At 43.0% G+C, this 18254-nt stretch overlaps 1 pseudogene; it reads left to right on the top strand.

Annotated features, from left to right (window-relative positions):
• Window positions 1-360: 360 nt before the first annotated feature.
• On the top strand, window positions 361-6772 carry LOC149865615 (uncharacterized; annotated as a pseudogene).
• The last annotated feature ends 11482 nt before the right edge of the window (window positions 6773-18254 follow it).

Genomic DNA, 18254 nt, shown 5'->3' with positions numbered 1-18254 from the left:
AATGCATGATTCCTGGAAATGAATAGAAAATAAGCATGGCTGTAGTCCAGTGATACAGGCACTTGACTGTGAGGAAATAACCTTCTTCCTAATCCATGATCGGGACTGTGTATATTTGTTGCATTAAAGATTGTAATACATAAGATTATTTGGAACAGAAATCAGAAGCCAGTGATCTCTCTTCCCTTTGTTAATACATTCACCACTAAGCTGTTGTCATTTTTCTTTTTGCTCATGCTCTCTGGACACTTGAATTTTGCATTCTGGAATAAACCGTGGTACAATTTAAACAGGTGAATAGTGGGTCCAGCCAACTCTTAAATTAGACCGGTGGTTGGGACAGTCTCCTGGGAATGAATGATGGGTGTGTTGAATTCTCCCCAGGTTGAGGAGATCATAGATTCCAGGCCTACAACTTCCTGGATGAGCGTCCTAAAGGGTAAGCTGTCATGTAGCAGCCCCACTATCACCCTATTTTTTATCATTTAACATTTAATAGAAAAGTATAAGCCTACTGCTCATACCCGAAGGAACAATTCAGGCATCTCAGTGAAGGAAGTCTTATCTAGCCATCTAATTTATATTTCAGGTAAATTTCTAAGTCCAGAAGAGAAAAAGTATTTCAGGTACACTTAGTTCTTTGATGTTTATTAGCTGGCTTTGGCCTACCCATCTTCAGGATGCTTGTTATTGTAAATCACATTCCTCAGCATCTAACCATCCCCATTGTAAAGGGACAGTCTTAGTAGTACAAGGGTACATGCCTTGATTTTGTGAATTCCTCTTCTGGAGCCAAGAACTTGAAAGTTAGGTAGGGCAATGTTGAGTGTTAATGCCTAAGTTCCTACACAACAGTACAAGCTGGATCCACACAGATACCTAAGTGTGTAATTGTCATTGTAGGCAGCTAAGTCTAAAATTCAAGTTCTTGGGACCCACATTCTGTGGTTGCTGCAAGGTACCTAAGCTTCTAGGCCTCTACATTTCTATTACTAAAGTTCCTTAAATGTTTATTCATAGGCCTGCCCAGAACTACCTAAATCCAGAGCAGTTTAGAACCTAGCTCACACATAAGATCTGCTAGTATCCACAAAGTAGGCTTTCCAGGTTTGGCATGATAGATGTCTTCAGAACATATCTACTGATCAGGTCCCACACAAAACAGAACCAGAGAAGGTGGTGTCCATTGTCCAATATCCCAACATTTTTATCCAGTAATCAGATCAATAACTCATACTGTGAGAGACCTAAATTCAATTCCCTTTTTCCTGAATTCCTTTCCTATATGAATGATCAAAACACCAGGATACAGAGTATTCTCACACTTATTTTCTCACTCTAGATAAATAAATATGTAAGTATAACATTCAAAGTAATACAGGTTTTCAGGAGGGATTGAGAGAATGCATTCTTATGCCTCATACACAAGCCTATCCCAAAGTTTGTTTATAACTTAGTCTTTAGAACATGCATCACCATGCAAGTAATAGATGCAAGATCTGGTTTTCCCAGGCAGAGAAGGAATTGAGCCTACGTGTCACACACCCTCAATAATTGTGCTAACCAGTGAGCTGTTGAACAAAATGGGATAACCTCCTTGTCCTCCATGTATCTTTTTGATAAAGGATTGGAATTCCTGCAGCTCAGAGTTAGGCTGAATTCCTGGAAAGCATGAGAGCTGTATCACACCCCTTCCCTCCCTCAACCGCTGCTTCCTGGGCATTTCCTACTGGCTAACTTAAACAGGTGTGTGCGCCTGGCTTTTTTTGACTTAATTTTTGTCATGCATTGTATAAGAAACCTAGGCATCAGGGCTGAGAACCAGCAGGGAAGCGCCTTAAAAGTTAGGTGCTTCAGGACTAAGCACCATAATGACAACTTAGGCATTATGATGCTCAGTACAACTAGTCTTAAAATGTATGGCTGGAGTTTATTTTGTGGAATTTGTATGTTGCTTATAGGAAAAAATTTTGCCTGCATCATAGCTTGAGCAAATGTATGATGTGTGGAGGTGATAAGGATAATGGATTTCTTCTTCTAGGATATTTGAGTCTAAACAAAACCAAAGGCTAAGAAATATGCTAACAATATTTTGGCAGAGGTCTTCTTATGAAAAAATGGTTAGAGACTCCTATAGATCATTGAGATGCTAATTCCTTGCCAATCAGTATCACCTCCTTTTTACCTGGAGATACTTGAAACCCCCTGATTTTCATCATGACTTTAATCTCTGTCACACAATAAGAGATCATATTATTCCATATATAGCTACAACTAAGTGCAATTTCAAAGAAAATGTCTTCCAGCTCAACTTATCCATTTACTAAATTGGAAACTATTGATGATAGAGAAACTCAGCTACAAACCAAAGTTTAGAAAAGGTGTGTGGGGAGGGGGAGGAATTTTTTTTTTTGAGTATGGATAACAGTCTCTCTGAAGTAACTAAGAGCACACAGCCACATATTTTGTAATTACTGGTGGGTGTAGCTACACAAGTCGCTTTACTGCACTGTAGAGCAGTTTACTGAGCAGTAAGCATCTGTGGCTACATGTGCAAATGCCTGCTGCACAGTAAATTCCTCTAATCACAAGTAAATATGCCACCTGCAAGTAATAAATTTACTCACTAGTAGTTACTGTGCAGTAGCAAATGTGTAGATACCACTAGGGGACCAGATGAGCTGGCTCAGACAGTGGAGAACCCAGGACCCTGGACTGCCTGGTCACAGCATCTAAGAATCACCTAGTAGACTCACAGGCTTGGTGGGCAGAGGACATCACCCAGCAGGACATTTGGTGGGCAGGGAGATGGCTCATGAGGAGGCAGGGGACTAGTGCAAGGAGGAGGGAGGGGTTCTGTAGGGAGGGAGGGAGAGGGGCATGGGGTCTGTTGTTGGGGTAGGAGGGGGAATAAGGGTCTGTTTCTGTGGATGGGAATAAAGTGCTTTTCTGAGAACTGTGCACAGTGAGTGTGGTGCTGGGGGTGCACAGTGGGGTGGGGGGGGGGGGTCTGTGGGAGGTTGTCCAGGCAAGCTACAGCAGAGAGCATGGTGAAGCCAGCCAGGCAAGAGCAGCACATGGGGGAGCCAGCAGGGCTCAGACTGCCCTGGACAAGACAGGGGTCACCACAGCAGGCCAGAGGAGCCAGCATCATGGTGAGCAGCAGCCTAGGGCATGGGACATTGCTGCCAGGGCCAGGAGATGGAGGAGCCATGGCACTGGGGGCAAAGGCTGTGGCAAAAGAGGCAACACATGCTGCCCCCATTCTCTGCATGCTACTGCTGGCCAGAAAAGCAGCTAGCCAGGGAGCAGCACATAGGTCTGCCGTTTGCAGATACCTGTTGGCTGCAGGCAGCTGCGGCTAGAGCCTCTGTCTCCCTCTAGTGGCAGAAGGAGCCTGTTGCAGGGCTTCAGTTAGTGGGAGCAGTCTGCTTCTAGGAGCAGCAAATCTGGTCCCATGTCTGTGCACATGTAGAAACATACCCAGGAGAGTTTACTCTTGATAGTTTACGTGAGAATAAACTGCTCCCAGATTATTTGCATGTGTAGGCATGCCCAGTAAATAACAAATACAAACAACAAATAGCAATGGTTAGTACATTTTTATTATTCCTCCTAGTTGCTATTTGTGTTATGAAAATTCCAGTGACCTTTTATATTACATTAGAAAAATTTTAAAAAGATAATTTTATCTAGACATCTAAGTATATATTCATAGTATAAGTGCACTGTGTTCTGTGTTTCAGATTTTAAAACTCACTTGTGATTATCTGAAGTGGTTAAGTTTCCAAAAGAAAGCATTCTTATTCCTTCTGTCTGTGAGGGAAGTGAAACACACCCAAATGTATCATTTGTGTGTACAGTGATTCCTAGGTTTTCAAGTCTTCTTCTGGCCCTTGAAAACTTAGGGAAACATATACTAATTCAATGAAGGTACTTTTTAGAAGCACATAAGCAAGCTGAAAGAATAGCATTCAATGGCTGTGTCTACATGAGACTGACTGCACAGTAGTTCATTAGTACTGCACAGTAGTGTTGCATGGCACGAAGTGTGATGCAACACTACTGCACAGTAGTAATGAGCTACTGTGCAGTCAGCATCATGAAAAAGCTGTTCTGGGACACTACTGTGCAATAACACTGGTTACTGCTCTCAGTCATTTAGTACTTGGGTATGGAAGTACTAAATGACTACAAAGTAATAACTGAGCAGTCAGCATCTCATGTAGAAGCAGCCAATCATATTTTTGGATTTTCTTCAGTATGTGCTTTGGGGGACATACAATCTTGCATGTTCTCAGTTTAATAATGTGTCTCTGAATTTTATTCAGGGAACAGAAGAACTAATGTGCAATTATTAATTGTATTACTATTAAGAAATCATAAAATTTTTTATATGACTTTTTGATTTTGGATATATCATAGGGAGGACCCTCTCTCCTGCCAGGCTTTCCTTAAAGATTATTTCACCAACTCTTTTAAAATAGCATGATATATGGGATAAGATATATGATCTATGCAACCAGAAATCACTAAGTGATTGCTTGCCTTAAATCAGTGGTACTCAAACTTTTTTCCCTTGGTAGGCTGGATGGACAGTGCCTGGTTCATCCATGGGCCAGATATGGCTGGGAGCCCTGATCTGCCACCCCAAACATATGTAGTTGGGCCCATCTGGCCACATAGAGGGTGCTAGGGGGCAGCCCACCCCACTGACCTGCAAGGGGAAGGGGGACAGGAAGGGAGAAGGGGGCATGAACTGGCTCTGGCCCAGCTCTGTAGGGGGAGGGGGCATGGCCCGACCCTGTTCCAGATCTGTGGGTAGGAAGTGGGTGTTGGAATATGGCAGCAATATTGGATGGCCACTGCTCCCCTGCTATCAAATTTCCCAAACCATGTGGAGCCCCATGGGTCAGATGCAATGTCTCTCCAAGCTGCATTTGGCCTGCTGGCTGGAGGGTGAATATCCCTGCCTTAAATTAAAAAAATATTTTTTTAATTCAGGTGTTAAACAACTCTTTGCAAAAGTTACCATCAGTGAGTTTAGTTTGCAGTTCTATTTTCTGTAGTCTTGCCCAATGCACAGTTTCATTCTCCCCTGCACTATGGAGGAAGATAGCGTAATTCAGATTTCTGCAGTTTACAAAACCTCTTATGATAGAAGCTTTTGCTGGGCGAAATTAGATCTCATTTGGCAGACTCAGCAAAACAATTCATGTTACTTATCCTGCTGTTTCCTTTCTAAAAATCCATTGTTTTCCTCATACTCTAGAGTTCTATCTTGGCAAACTTGTATTGCTACAGTGTGCTTCCCATGGGCTTTATTTTAAAAAGAATTATTTATGCTTTTCTTATGAAATCTACATCATCAAGAAAGTCTCTAGAGGGAAGGTGTATTTGTTGCCAATACATGTAGCTTAGACTTCAATGTTAAAGCTAGTGGTGGCCATCATTGTTCTGATACATTTGTAAATGTTCTCCCTTTTATCAAATACATCAAGCTTTTAATACTGCATAATTGTTGATTGCACAATGTGCCAAACCATCTTGTTTTAGCATCATTCATATCTGCTACTATTCTCATATCACATAGGTAAAATGCACTGACCTAGAATGAGGCCCTTAACCTTAACCCTCTTTAGAACAAGTGTTTCAGCTGCTGCCACAGCATCCCAAAATATTTGGGTACCAGGGATGGTGTTAGAGCTTAAATTGTCAAGAGGCAGATTCCAGAAATGTCCCAATCATGTCGATACACATTTGCCCTATTATCATAGAGATTACTACGGAAAAATATAAAATCAGTAACACCCTTTGTTAAAGCCTTTGCCATGAAATATTCCACAATTGGGAATCTAATGTTAAGAGGACTTCTAGGATAGGTGTGGCCAGAGGAAGCCTTAGTAAAAGATTTTAAATAATTACAATATTATCTAGATATTTTACATCACTTTTACCCAATTTTCAAAAGAGGCCAGTACTATTATTCCCCTACTACCTAACCCGGGGACTTTTTACATGCCCCCTAAAATCCACAAACAAGGGAACCCTGGCAGACCTATCATATCCAACCATGGGACTGTAACTGAGAAAATATCCGGTTTCATTGAATCAATCCTAAAACTGTTCATCACCCACAAAGCAAGTTTTGTCCAAGACACTACAGACTTTCTATGGAAACTTAAAAACATAGCCCCTTCCCAGCAACACCTTCCTAGCCACCAAGGATGTTACCAGCCTATATACCAATATCCCACACCGAGATGGCATCCAAACCTGCCTTACATATCTACAGGAACAAGATTACAACTCAGAAAGTGGACCCAAAGTTATTACTAAACTTATACACTTCATCCTCACACACAACAATTTCACTTTTAATAACCAACACTTCCTCCAGACAATGGGGACAGCTATGGGCACCAAAATGGCCTCACAATATGCCAATCTTTTTATGAGCCACCCAAAAGAAGACTTCCTCAAGAACTGCACCATCAAACCCTTGCTATACTTAAGAAATATAGATGGCATCTTTATCATTTGGACTGAAAACCTACAATTTCTGATTGAGTTCCATCAGAAATTCAAAAATCACCATCCCTCCATCCAACTTTCTCTAAAATACTCCAGCACCAACATCTCCTTTTTAGACATGATGATTAGTATCCCGAATAATAAAATACAGACCATGTTAAACAAGAAATCCACAAACCAACATATATATATCTGCACAGAACCAGCAATCACCCTAAACACACCAAAAAAACTGTGATATACAGCCAAACCCTCAGATACCACTGAATTTGCACTAAAGAGAACACCCGGGATTGCCACCTCACCAATCTTATAAGGCTTTTGCCCAACAAGGACACTCCTCCAGAGAGATAGATCACATGTTTGAAAGAACCACCTGGATACCATGTAAAGAACTGCTGCAGTACAGAAGAACCCCCGCCCACACACAAATTGCACACTGCTGGTTATGATATATCACCCCTCCCTCGAACCCATATGTAAAATCCTCAAACGATTGCAACCCATACTAAAAAGAAACCCTATAATTAAAGAGATCTTCCCAGAGTCACCCATTTTAGCCTTCAAACAAGCATCAAACCTCGCTAACCTTATCACCAGAAGCAAATTTCCTCAGACCCAGAACACACCAAATGGATCCAGACCACTCCATGACAAGAAATGCAAAACCTGCCAACACATCTCCACCACCTCCACAATCACTACACCCCACAACAGAGCCATCAGCAATCCTGGATCTTACAGCTGCACCTCCAGAAATGTAATGTATCTCATCTAATGCACCAAATGCCCTGATGGAAAATACGTAGGAGAGACCAAACAACAACTGTGCACCAGAATGCACGCCCACCAGAAATCTATCAAAGACAGGAATACCCAATTACCTGTGGGGCACATTTCTCACAAGAAAACCATTCTCTCTCCAATCTCTCGGTCCTGATCCTCAAAGGAAACTTACAAAACACTTCCCAGGGACGAGCCTGTGAACTCCACTTCATCAACCTCCCAGATACTAAAAATCATGGACTAAATACAGACATTGGATTTATGACACATTATAACTTGACTGACATCTGACTCCCCAGGTATCTCTCCACTATTCATCCCCCTTCTCTCTTCCCCCCACCTCCCCAGCCTGTCTCTCACCCATTGACTCTTCAGTATTCATTTTCATTGACTACCTGTCTTGTTTGCAGACCAGCCCAGCCTCTGGCTTCTTTACTTTTCAATCCATCCAGGAAGAGCACACGCCAACTGCTGAAACCTCCTTAGCCTGATGAAGGGTTTTTGAACTCAAAATCTTATTTAATAATTGTTTTCCAACTATTTAAGTTGGTCTAATAAAAGATATCAGATTCACCCAAAGAACCTTATCTGTCTATCTCCCTAGACCACCACAGATACAACCTACATCCCAGTACCATTATTAGCATTTTACTCATAAGTTAGCTGAGGCACAATGAAGGGTGGTGACAAGTGCAGGCTAGTGGTGAAGCTGAAAATACAATCAAGTTTTTTCAGTTCTACCCCAATGTTTTAGCCATTACTATACACTATTGGGGTGAAACATGTCTAATATCTCAACACACTTCAGGGCAAGTGCGAGGGCTCAAGGCCTTTGAAATAGATGTTTCTGAGCCTAAGGGCAGGGAATACAATTGGGCTCAAGACAGACACATCTCCCAGTCTGTTATGAGACCTGCTAGAATGATTATATGACTCTTTTGCACACCAAGGCAGAAAATTGTATTATCAAGAAATTTTACAATAATAGTTGGCATATTAACTTTTTCCCTGAATTGGGTGGAAAATATAAATTTTTAAATCTTTGACTGTTAATGGAAAAATAATAATTTGGAAACTATTGAAATGGGACATCCTGACAATTCTTTTTTTCCAGGAGTAAATTAATCAAAACTAGCCATTTCCTCAAAAGAGTGTCTGTTTTAACCAATCTATATTTTAACTATATATTCCTTCCTGTTAGTAATTCCAAGGGAAGGAGCTGGTAAATAAGAAACAAGACAGAAAATCATGAAAACTTAAAAAGCCCAAAACCTGAGAAAAGGATTAATATAATTAAGTATTCCATATGAAAAGGAAAAAAATAACTTAATTAAACATACAAGGATTGCTTCTAAATAACATATTTTAGCCTTGGTAAAGTTCCATAAGTTAAAAAAAAAAATCAGTTCTAAATTGTATATTTATAATCCTCCTCCAAATCCAGGAATGTTTGTAGGCAGTTCTTTTAAGGAAAGTAAAATGTATAGTAGTCATTTCAGGAAAGTTTATATCCCAGTAAATAAGAGGATCAGACTATATAGTACAGTATAAGTACAGTGGAAAATTTTACCACCTTACTTTTTTTCAGTATATATACCAATGTAACAGGATTAATGCCCAGCGGGATGGCCATCATGCCCCTTGGTGGTGACTCAGGTCCTGCTCCACTCTATCTCTAAAGTCCTCTCCCTTTGCTTTTGCCAAACACATTGATCTTATTAAGAAACTTGGAAATGGAAGCTGTCCAAGGGATGTAGAATGAGTCATAACCTGCCCTTTTTACCCGCGGATTCTTGGGTCCTGCTTTTCCCTATCAATCCTTCCTACGAGGTGGGCCCTCTTCATTGCACATGCCCCTCAAGAGCACCCATTGGCTTATGGGCTAATCACAGCCTCCAGCCTCCCCTACAGTCATGCCCTTTGCAGTTGTAACAATCAACCAGATCAGGGAGCCCTAGGCCTCAGTTTCTTATCCAGACTTCTGAGTCCCTTGTCAATCTCTGCCCCTCCTGGGCTGTGGGTCCTTGACCTTTGTCTTTGCCCTTCTTGGACACTGTACTACCGCTTGCCCTGCCCCAGCAGGCTCATTTCTCACTGTCAGTACTGGGACCTCCTGGTACTCCCTACAGTCCCAAATCCACAGGTTAAAACTTAAACTAAAACATGAGCACACTAGCTATAGCTGAATACTCTAAGCACATTGGCTGTCGTCTGAAATCCCTGTCCACTAAGTCTAATCTCCAGCCAGCCCTCAGTTCCTTACTGATATCTCTCAACTTGAGTCATTAAAAAAAAACATTTTCAAAAGGTGAGCTTTTTATAACATCAGTTTGCTTTAAGGTGGAGTTTTTTCTCTCTCCCTGATCTCTCCCCCTCTCCTCTCTTGTTGAAAATACATAAGACTTTTCACTGTTTTTGAGTGATCTGAAGTTGAAAACCTTGCACTTAGCTGAAAAGTAATCAAACTTCAGCATTTCCTGTGTGTATCAGATATTCCTCAATTAAGAGTCTGTAGCTATAGCTAAACTTTGAAAGTAATGATGTTGCATAATAAGTTATAAGTCACCTGGACTTTACTTATGAGTATTATCAGGTGTCATCTGTGGAAGAATTCCTTTCCAGTCTCTTCTATTAGTTTTTTTTTTCCCTAAATCATTGCCTCCTTACCTGTCTGTCGACCTGGTTGCCCTGGGTTACAGATACTATGTGACCTCAAGCAGGTACAGGGGAAGTGAGCCTAGTCTCTATTGTTTTAAGCACTGATCTCATGGCATGGGAGCAAGGGCTTGAGCCATGTCACACCCTTAGGAGACTATGATGCTTTTTAAATTGGTTGATCAGCATCAAACAACATGTGCCTTTGATTGGCCCTAGAAGGTGAGGTCAGAAAGGGTATTTAAGGGTCTCTGCATCTTGGGAGAGGCACTTTAAAACTCTTTGACACACAATGAACTGCCTGCCTCCAGAAGAAGCTGAAGGCTCTGGATGATACTTGTGAGTAACTTACCTGAAACTTATCTAGAAATATAACTACTGTAATGTTAAAGCATAATGAAAGGCTACCTAGCCACAGTTTGCTCTGGGTTATTCTTTGACACTTCTCAAACCCATACTGTAGCATGAACTGAAGTAATGTAGCTGATGTTAACACAGAGGGGCAAGAGCAAGAGAGGAGCGGGGGAGAGACTGGGGAGAGAGAGAGAGAGAGTGAAAACTCCACCTTGAAGCAGACTGATGTTACAAAGAGCTCAGCTTTTGAAAATGTGGTTGTTGTTGTTGTTCTTGTTTCACTTTTAATGACTCAAGTTGGATACCCAAAAATTGATATACCCCAAATGACTAATCAGCCCTGAAAAAGAGACCATTTTCAGGTACCAACTATAGCATATTTGAGAGATGTCTCCTAAACAGGCAATTGTTTGAAGAGGTGTTTAAAATTCAGTGGAAGAATTTAGTCAGTCTTTGGTATTATCAGCATATCCAAGTCTCTGGGTCAATGGAAATAATAGCTGTGTTGTTTTAGGTAAAAAACAAACAATTAGCAAGCTATGAATTGAACTTTTTTCATCTAGTCCATTTACATTAGATGCTAAACTGAAGGTGTTAATTAGACAATATTTCACTAATGCCTTCTTCATCAAATATGTTGCTAAAGTAAATTATGTACCTCAGTATGTATACTTTTAAACATATCTGAGACACCAAAATCTAGCTACCTGAAAATACCTAAATTAAAGGAATATTTAATAAGAAATACTTTTCAGGTAATACCGAAAACTGCTAAGCAAACAGCAGTTAGAAGTCTCTATACTTTGTGATACATGAGAATGGGATTTCATGCAGCACATTATTCATTGAAATCTCTGATTATCTGGGCAGTTTGAATTGTCTGTACATATTATAAATAGCAAAAATTATCTCCACACTTGACTTACTAAGCTGCATGTAAACTGCAATGTGCTTCATTAAGACAAAGCCTATAATGACTTATGTAATCCATCATTAACTTCAACAGCTTGTATAGGACACACACACAAACATTTTGTGTTCTTATATTCCTTCAGCAATAAGTTCAAACACAAAAGTCTACCATTTAAAAATATACTTTCTGAACTATACTAAAATTAGGAAGGAGGCCTTTTTTGGACATTTTTAGAAACAAATGGGATGAGACTCAAGCTTCAGAATAGCAAGGGATATAGCAAAAGAAATAAAAAGCTATGCAAAAACTTCAGGGCTAATATGCTTAACATATTGTCATCATGCTACATTTTAATCAAAATCTTCTGCTGGGAAGAGATTGCCAGCCATGTCAAATCTAGGGAAAATATTAAATGAGGGGCATTTATACATGTGCTCAGGTAGTGGGGGGACAAGTTTTAATTAGAGCGACTCCAAGAGCCACTCTAAAGTGCCTAGGAAGCCTCATGAATTAGCATCACCATGCTTCAAAATGATGCTGGGGGCACTTTATCTAAAACTCATAGAACTGCCCCCTCCTCCATCCTGGCTGCCATTTTGAAGCACGGGAATGCTGGAACATAAAATGCAAGAGGCCGCTTGAATGCGGTATTTGCCATGCTCCAACGTGCTGATATTCCAGTGTGTCAGAGCAGCATTCCCACTCGTGTATAGGCACCCAAAGGGACTGTGTTCTTTTAGTAAACTAGGGGTCTTGTTATAAGTTAAACTGTGAGCTACTCAAACATTGATCAGTGTTAGTGCTAGCTTGAGTTTGGAGAAGACACGCGTCCCCTAGGCTTCCTCTGGTTCACCCCCACCCAGCCTGCCTGGTTGCTACCACTGCTGGGCTGACGTTCTTCTCCAAGCTGAGCCTGGCCCAGACAGTGGCAGTGGTGGTAGCTAACCTTTCCCTGTCTGTTCTCTCTGGGCAGACAGCACAGGCAGCCATGAGTAAGTGGGATGGGGAGACAGGGGGACAGTGATCTGAGATCTCAGGCTTTTGGGGGTTCTTTTTAAGGAAACATTTTTGTGTCCCACATCAAATCAGCCAAATCAATTCCAAATCCATGTGAATCATTCAAGAACTATATGTGGCCTTGCTACCGGCAAGCATCCTCCACCCCCACCTGGGACATGCCCAAGCCTGGAGACTTGGGGTTCAGGTACCGTCAATTTTTAGCTTGTCCTCAGCTGTAAGACTGCAGGAGCAAGCTAGAGAGGAGTCTCCCATTTCCATAAAGTTGGCATGTAGCCAAGATCCCCCTACTGGAAGTTGAAATGAGAGGCTAACTATGAGGCTTTTGTAGGGAGATCTGTTTGCAAGCAGATGAGGGCACAACCTTCCACTACACAGTACCATTTTAATTGCATTACCATGGTCAGGGTACTGCCCCCTGCCACATTCATGGCATTCCCCTGCCAGTAGGAAAACCACCTTTGTGGTTATGGTATTTCCCCTGTCATCTGGGATCTTGGGTACTGGGGAGGAGGGAGGGACAGCAGGGAAGGAAGGTTGAGTGGGGTGTTTACACTAAGGTGTATCCTAAAGGGGCTATGCCTTAATGCAACATGAATTGGATAACAGATCAGAGATAATCTTGCACTGGAGGATCATCATTTTGAGTTGCCTAAAGAGTACTTAAATTAATTTCAGATGTTCATTTGTGGACAATACAGGTGTTAAGAGTTCCAGGAACTATTCAAAATCACCATGTAACAGGACCTGTAGTGAAAGTTTTCACTTTGACTTCACCAGGAATAGAATGAAGCTCAGGTTCAAATGAGATCATTATACCCATTTTCATATGCAACCTAAATGTTCATTTACTTGGGGAATAAATATGTATTAAGTTAGGGTGTGACTTAATATTACTATTCACTAACCCCCCCCCCACCCCCCGGTGCACCTTTTTAGTGCATACTAGGCCCCCTGGCAGACATTGCATTTAAAATGTGATTAATATGCTAATGGAGCAATACATTTCAGCATGCCACACATTCAAACAATTTATCATCCATTAATGAGCTACAAAAATGGTGATCCAACCTCAAAGGTGCTACCTGTTTTATGTAGAACTTTTGCAGCCTATTTGTATCATTCCTTAATTTCAACATGTGACATAGCATAGTTCCTCCAAGTTGACTGCTTCTCCATCTCTCCCTCTGCAAAAGAACCCTCTGTGTCTCATAATGAACTCTGCTGCCCCAGGATGCAGCAGATGTCATGATTTGCTGTCCCCTCCTTCATTCTGAAACCAATTAGCACCTCTTCCCTGTGAGAACTACAGTGTAAACAGAGGCTATGTACACACATAGAGAAACTCATCCAGAGCCATGTGTACAGACATTCAGTGCTGAGGTTATGAACAGTGGAAACGTCATAGTGTTTATAATATGAGGTGAGGAGTTGTGCACACATCTCAGCATGGTCTTCAGGCTTCCTTAGCGTGCCTCACAACAGATGGCAATAGTGCATAGGGCTGATCTGTTTGACTTAGACTGCCTGTGCTCAGCCTGTGTTTCTCTGCAGCATGGTATGGGTATTCTGAATGGGGAAAATTCTGCTGGAACAGAAGAATCCAGCAGCTAGCAACACACTGTCTCCCTGGGGGAGGGAGAAATCATAGGAGGACTGTCATCCTAGGAATGGGCAATTATTTGGCCTAAGGGCCACATAGAGGTTTTGATGGACTGCTGAAAGCTGAATTAGCACTCCTCCCCATGCAGGAACCATGGAGTGGGACAGGCAGGCAAGGCTGGGATCATGACGCCAAGTCATGTACAGTGACAACTCAAGGCTGGGGCCTGGGCCAAACTACAGTCTGCTCCCTGAATGCTCCTGCCCTGTACAGGGTTGTGGGGTGAGGAGGTATATATGAGGGCATGTGGAGGTGGGACATGTGGGGAGAGTCTGCCTGGGTGCTAGGTCTGCAGAGCCAGCCAGGAGTGAAGGGAGGGGGGCAGGGGCATGCAGCAGACCTCATCCAGATGGTGCAGTCTGAATGGGGCCAAGCTCCACTTGCTCCCACCTGGGAAGCTCATGCCATACTCCCACCCATGCCCACCAGCCTGGCCCCGGCCCCCGCCCTAGCCCTGACCCCAGCCAGCATGCAGCTTGGTCAGGGCTGTTCCTGGTTTGGCTGCAGCCAGCCAGACACTGCTCTGCTCCTCTGACCTCTATTAGTGGCTCCGGCTCCTGCTCCTGCTCTTGCTGAGCCACTCTGAGTTGAGGGTGACCTTAAGCCAGGCAACTTTTGCCTCAATGTGTGGGTCTCCAGCTTCAGATCCAGGCTGCCTTTTACCTGCTCTGCCCACCTGGAGAGATGAGTAGCCACCTGTTTAGTGGGGAAAGCTGGTGGAAGCTGTTCAAGATCTGGAGTCAGAGCCACATGCACGCAGGAGATGCCTGGCTGCAGCTTCCCCCTGCCTGATCATCCCAAGCAGGAGGAGTAGCTGCCACTGGAGGTGATGGTAGCAGACCAGCCCTGCAGGCCCAGGCCAGAACACAACTAAGTAGAATTCTGAGGGTTCTCACTCTCCTTTATGGTTCAATGGAGCTTGTTAAGTGGCTTGTTAAATGGCAAAGTTTGCATAGCTAGTGAGTAGTATTAGCTACTCCATACTAAATGGCCACATCCCCATGAGCAGGAATGTGCAGTTTGTGGTGTTTCAAAGCTTTTTAAGGTGCTGCAAAATGCACATGGTCCTTGTGAACCCATTTGCCACATTACATTCTTGCAGCATAGCAGCAAAACTAGATCGCAGGGAATCCCAGTATCTAACAAACCTGTGGCAGAAAAAAAGTGGGGTGGTGCATGTGGCTTCAGCATGCAGAGCCAGAAACCAGAGCCTGGCTGGCCAGAGCCATGCAAAGCCATGCTTCAGCTGCCAGCCAGGTTTTCCACCCCTACACCACCACTGCTGCTGCCCGAGGAGGCCCCTAGGATCCCAAATACGGCCCAGCACATGTTCAGTAGCATGCAGACAATTCAGGCGCATTTACTGAATATGTAGACATGTCCAATATGTCACAAATACTCTAACTAACAAAGAAGTCAATTATTTGATGGAAGTTCTGGTTTGGTTTGGGGTTTTTTTTGGTGGGGGCAGGGGTTGGATATAGATATATCTAGTATGGTAATTTACATTACTATTATTATTGGGCTGCAAAAAAAAAAGACAGTATTAGTCTAGTCACTGAATAGATATATTATTAAAAATGTTAACAAGTGATAAATCACCAGATTGATTGCCTGCCCAAGCAATATAAGGTCTTGCTTGCCACATAGTCATAGACATGAAGCTCATGTGGATACACCATTTTTTTTCTGTCAGCTGTAATTGTCCTCCAAAAGTGCTGCAATGTTTGTTCCAACGATGCTGGTCATAATTTTGTACTTCTGTTTCACCCTATGAGTCCTTTGTCCCCCCTGTTTTGTAAGAGATTGAACCCCTCCTCCCAATTAGAATACAAAATTTCTAACCAGGTCAAAATTGCGCTCTTCTAGATTCACATAATTTACAGATTCCCATTATAGTTTCATCTACCACTCCATTTATGACCATGGACACTTCCTGTGTCCCCAAGGAGGGAGGAAGAGTAGGAGGAAACTAAAGAAGGGGGAGGAAGCCAAAGAATCCTCCAGTGAGGAGAATGGAAATACTGATTCCCTCACTAGACAGCCTGCTGCTTTTCCAAACCCAAAGCTGGTCAAGTCACAGATAATTCCAACAATCAAAGTGAAAAAAGGTAAAAATCGATCTAGTAAGTACAGTTCATCTCTCCCACTCACCACATATTTTTCTTCTCTGCCAGTAGCCTTCATCCCAGTCATAAAAGTGGGCCCTTTCCCAAATACATGGAAGAAAGAAATGCTAAGTTAAAAGTATGGGTGCACCAATAGAGATTTTTTTAGGAGTGATATGATTTTTAAGGAGTCATATTAGCTGATACTGATCTGATTGCTGATATGTAGCCTGGCAGCCTGGAGAGTAGCATCTGACTGGTAAGTCTGTTGTGGGCGAAGTGGCAGGGGGATATGAGGGAAAGGGGGCAGATTGAGGCCCCTGCAGTGAGAGTGAGGCTGGGGCAGGGGCAGACGCTGCCCAGCCAGGGAGTGGTGGGGCATGGAACAGAGCTACAAGTGGCTCATCTGGTTTGGGGGCAGGGGTAGCTCCCGCCACTATGTGCACCCTGGAAGGGCATGGAGGGAGTGTGTCCCTGAATCTGCACTTGCGGTAAGGGCAAGCTGCTGCTGTGGGCTGGGGCTGTGCTCAGGGCAGGTGGCAGTGGTGCTGGGAGGGGGGCTATGGTGGGGGTGCTGCAGCCATCTCAAAATTTGCTGTAGCCCCCTCCCAGAATTTCTGCTGCCCTCCTCAAGTGCAAGCCAACCCAACCCCTCCTATCACCCCGTCAGGAAGAGCCCGGTGCAGTCCCAGCCCCAGCCTGCAGCAGCAGCCTACCTTCATCCTGTGTGCAGATCCAGGGGGCACACTGTTACCTCTCAGCTCCATGATCTTGGGGAAACCTGACACAGGGCACAGCCTGTCTGATTCACAAAGAATCCCCCCGCCACCTAAACTGCAACTGATTAAGATGCAGTGAGAGACATGCCTAAAACCCTCCAGATAAGGGTGACAAGAGTGAAACAACTGCCCTAGGTCTCATTTGCATCCGAGATGGAACCAGATGAACATTCATTTACATGAGAGATGGAGAATGGAAAACCTGAAGCAGAGACTGCAGTGAATTCTGGGATCAGAGAAGCAGGGGAGCACTGCATGATGGGGAATCTGTGCTCCGAATGCTAATTAACCCACACGCCCAGCTCAGCATTTATCAGACCAGTTCTAATCTGGATTTACAAAGAACTTTCCCCCCAACACACACACACAGACCTCTAAGCAGAAATAAAGTTTAATAGGCATCTCGGGCCGTACATTCCCCAGTTCCATTATGGGAGGCCTATTTAAACTTAATTGGCTAAAACTCGGTTGCTGGGCTAAGGAATGCTGAGGCAAGACATCGAGTCAGGGGTATGGGCAACATTTGAGCAATGGTAAAGGGTTCATCACAACGTCCAGCCTGTTGGAGCCCTGACCACAAGTGTTGTCATACTTTTCCTGGGACAACTGGTGGAAGTCCTCTCCACAAAAGGTTATGAACACTCTAATAAGTGCCTGAAGTCTGTTAAAAGACTATAGTAAGATCTGGAAAAATCATGGTAAGCTGAGGCTTGTTCACAGCAAGTAAAAATCCAAAACCCTGATGCTGCAAGCTATCTACTGTTTCTGAAGAAACCAGGAGATATCCCATCAGTATATCTGCTATCCATAGGAATGTCAAGCTGGCTCCTAAGTATGTGTTTCCTGAGTATCAATCAGTTTCTGAGATGTTCCAACCAGGTAACCCCTTGTCAATAGAGAAGACAATTTGATTCTCACTATTGAGAATGCTTGAAAGAAGCTGAACCGAGGATATAAAAATCTGTAAAAGAAGCAGCAGTGTGTGTGCTGACACCACCCACTTTCTTCTGGAGAGGCTGAAGGAGGCAGATCATCTCCATTCAAGGACCGTGCTGAGAACTTTAACCTGTCAGCTGTGCAACCCGAGTACCTTGGACTGGTGAGATCCTAGCTCTTTCTCTTTTCTCTCTAAGCACAGATTTCTGAACCTGAACTGTATTAATTAAGCTTCAGCTAAGTTTCCCCAAATACTTTAGTGAAACCAGGGTATACTGTGATTGTGTTTGTTTTTTCCTTTGCATGTCTATTACTGCTAGTCCTGTTGTATATTTCATATAGTTAGCAATAAATAACTTTTATAGTCAAACTGGTGGTAACTGGGTATATTTTTCCTTCTCTACTTCTCCTTCCCCACTTGCTCTGCAGCAATGCTTCTTTTACCTAAGCTAAAAAGATCCCTGTGAAGCCCAAAAATACTGTGGGGCCTGCTCATCAAGAGGCTAAAG

The sequence above is a fragment of the Crocodylus siamensis genome, chromosome 4, assembly GCF_052110815.1.
Source record: "Crocodylus siamensis isolate JL-2025a chromosome 4, ASM5211081v1, whole genome shotgun sequence".
Taxonomy (NCBI): Eukaryota; Metazoa; Chordata; order Crocodylia; family Crocodylidae; genus Crocodylus; species Crocodylus siamensis.
This window is presented reverse-complemented; position numbering and strand designations above follow the sequence as displayed.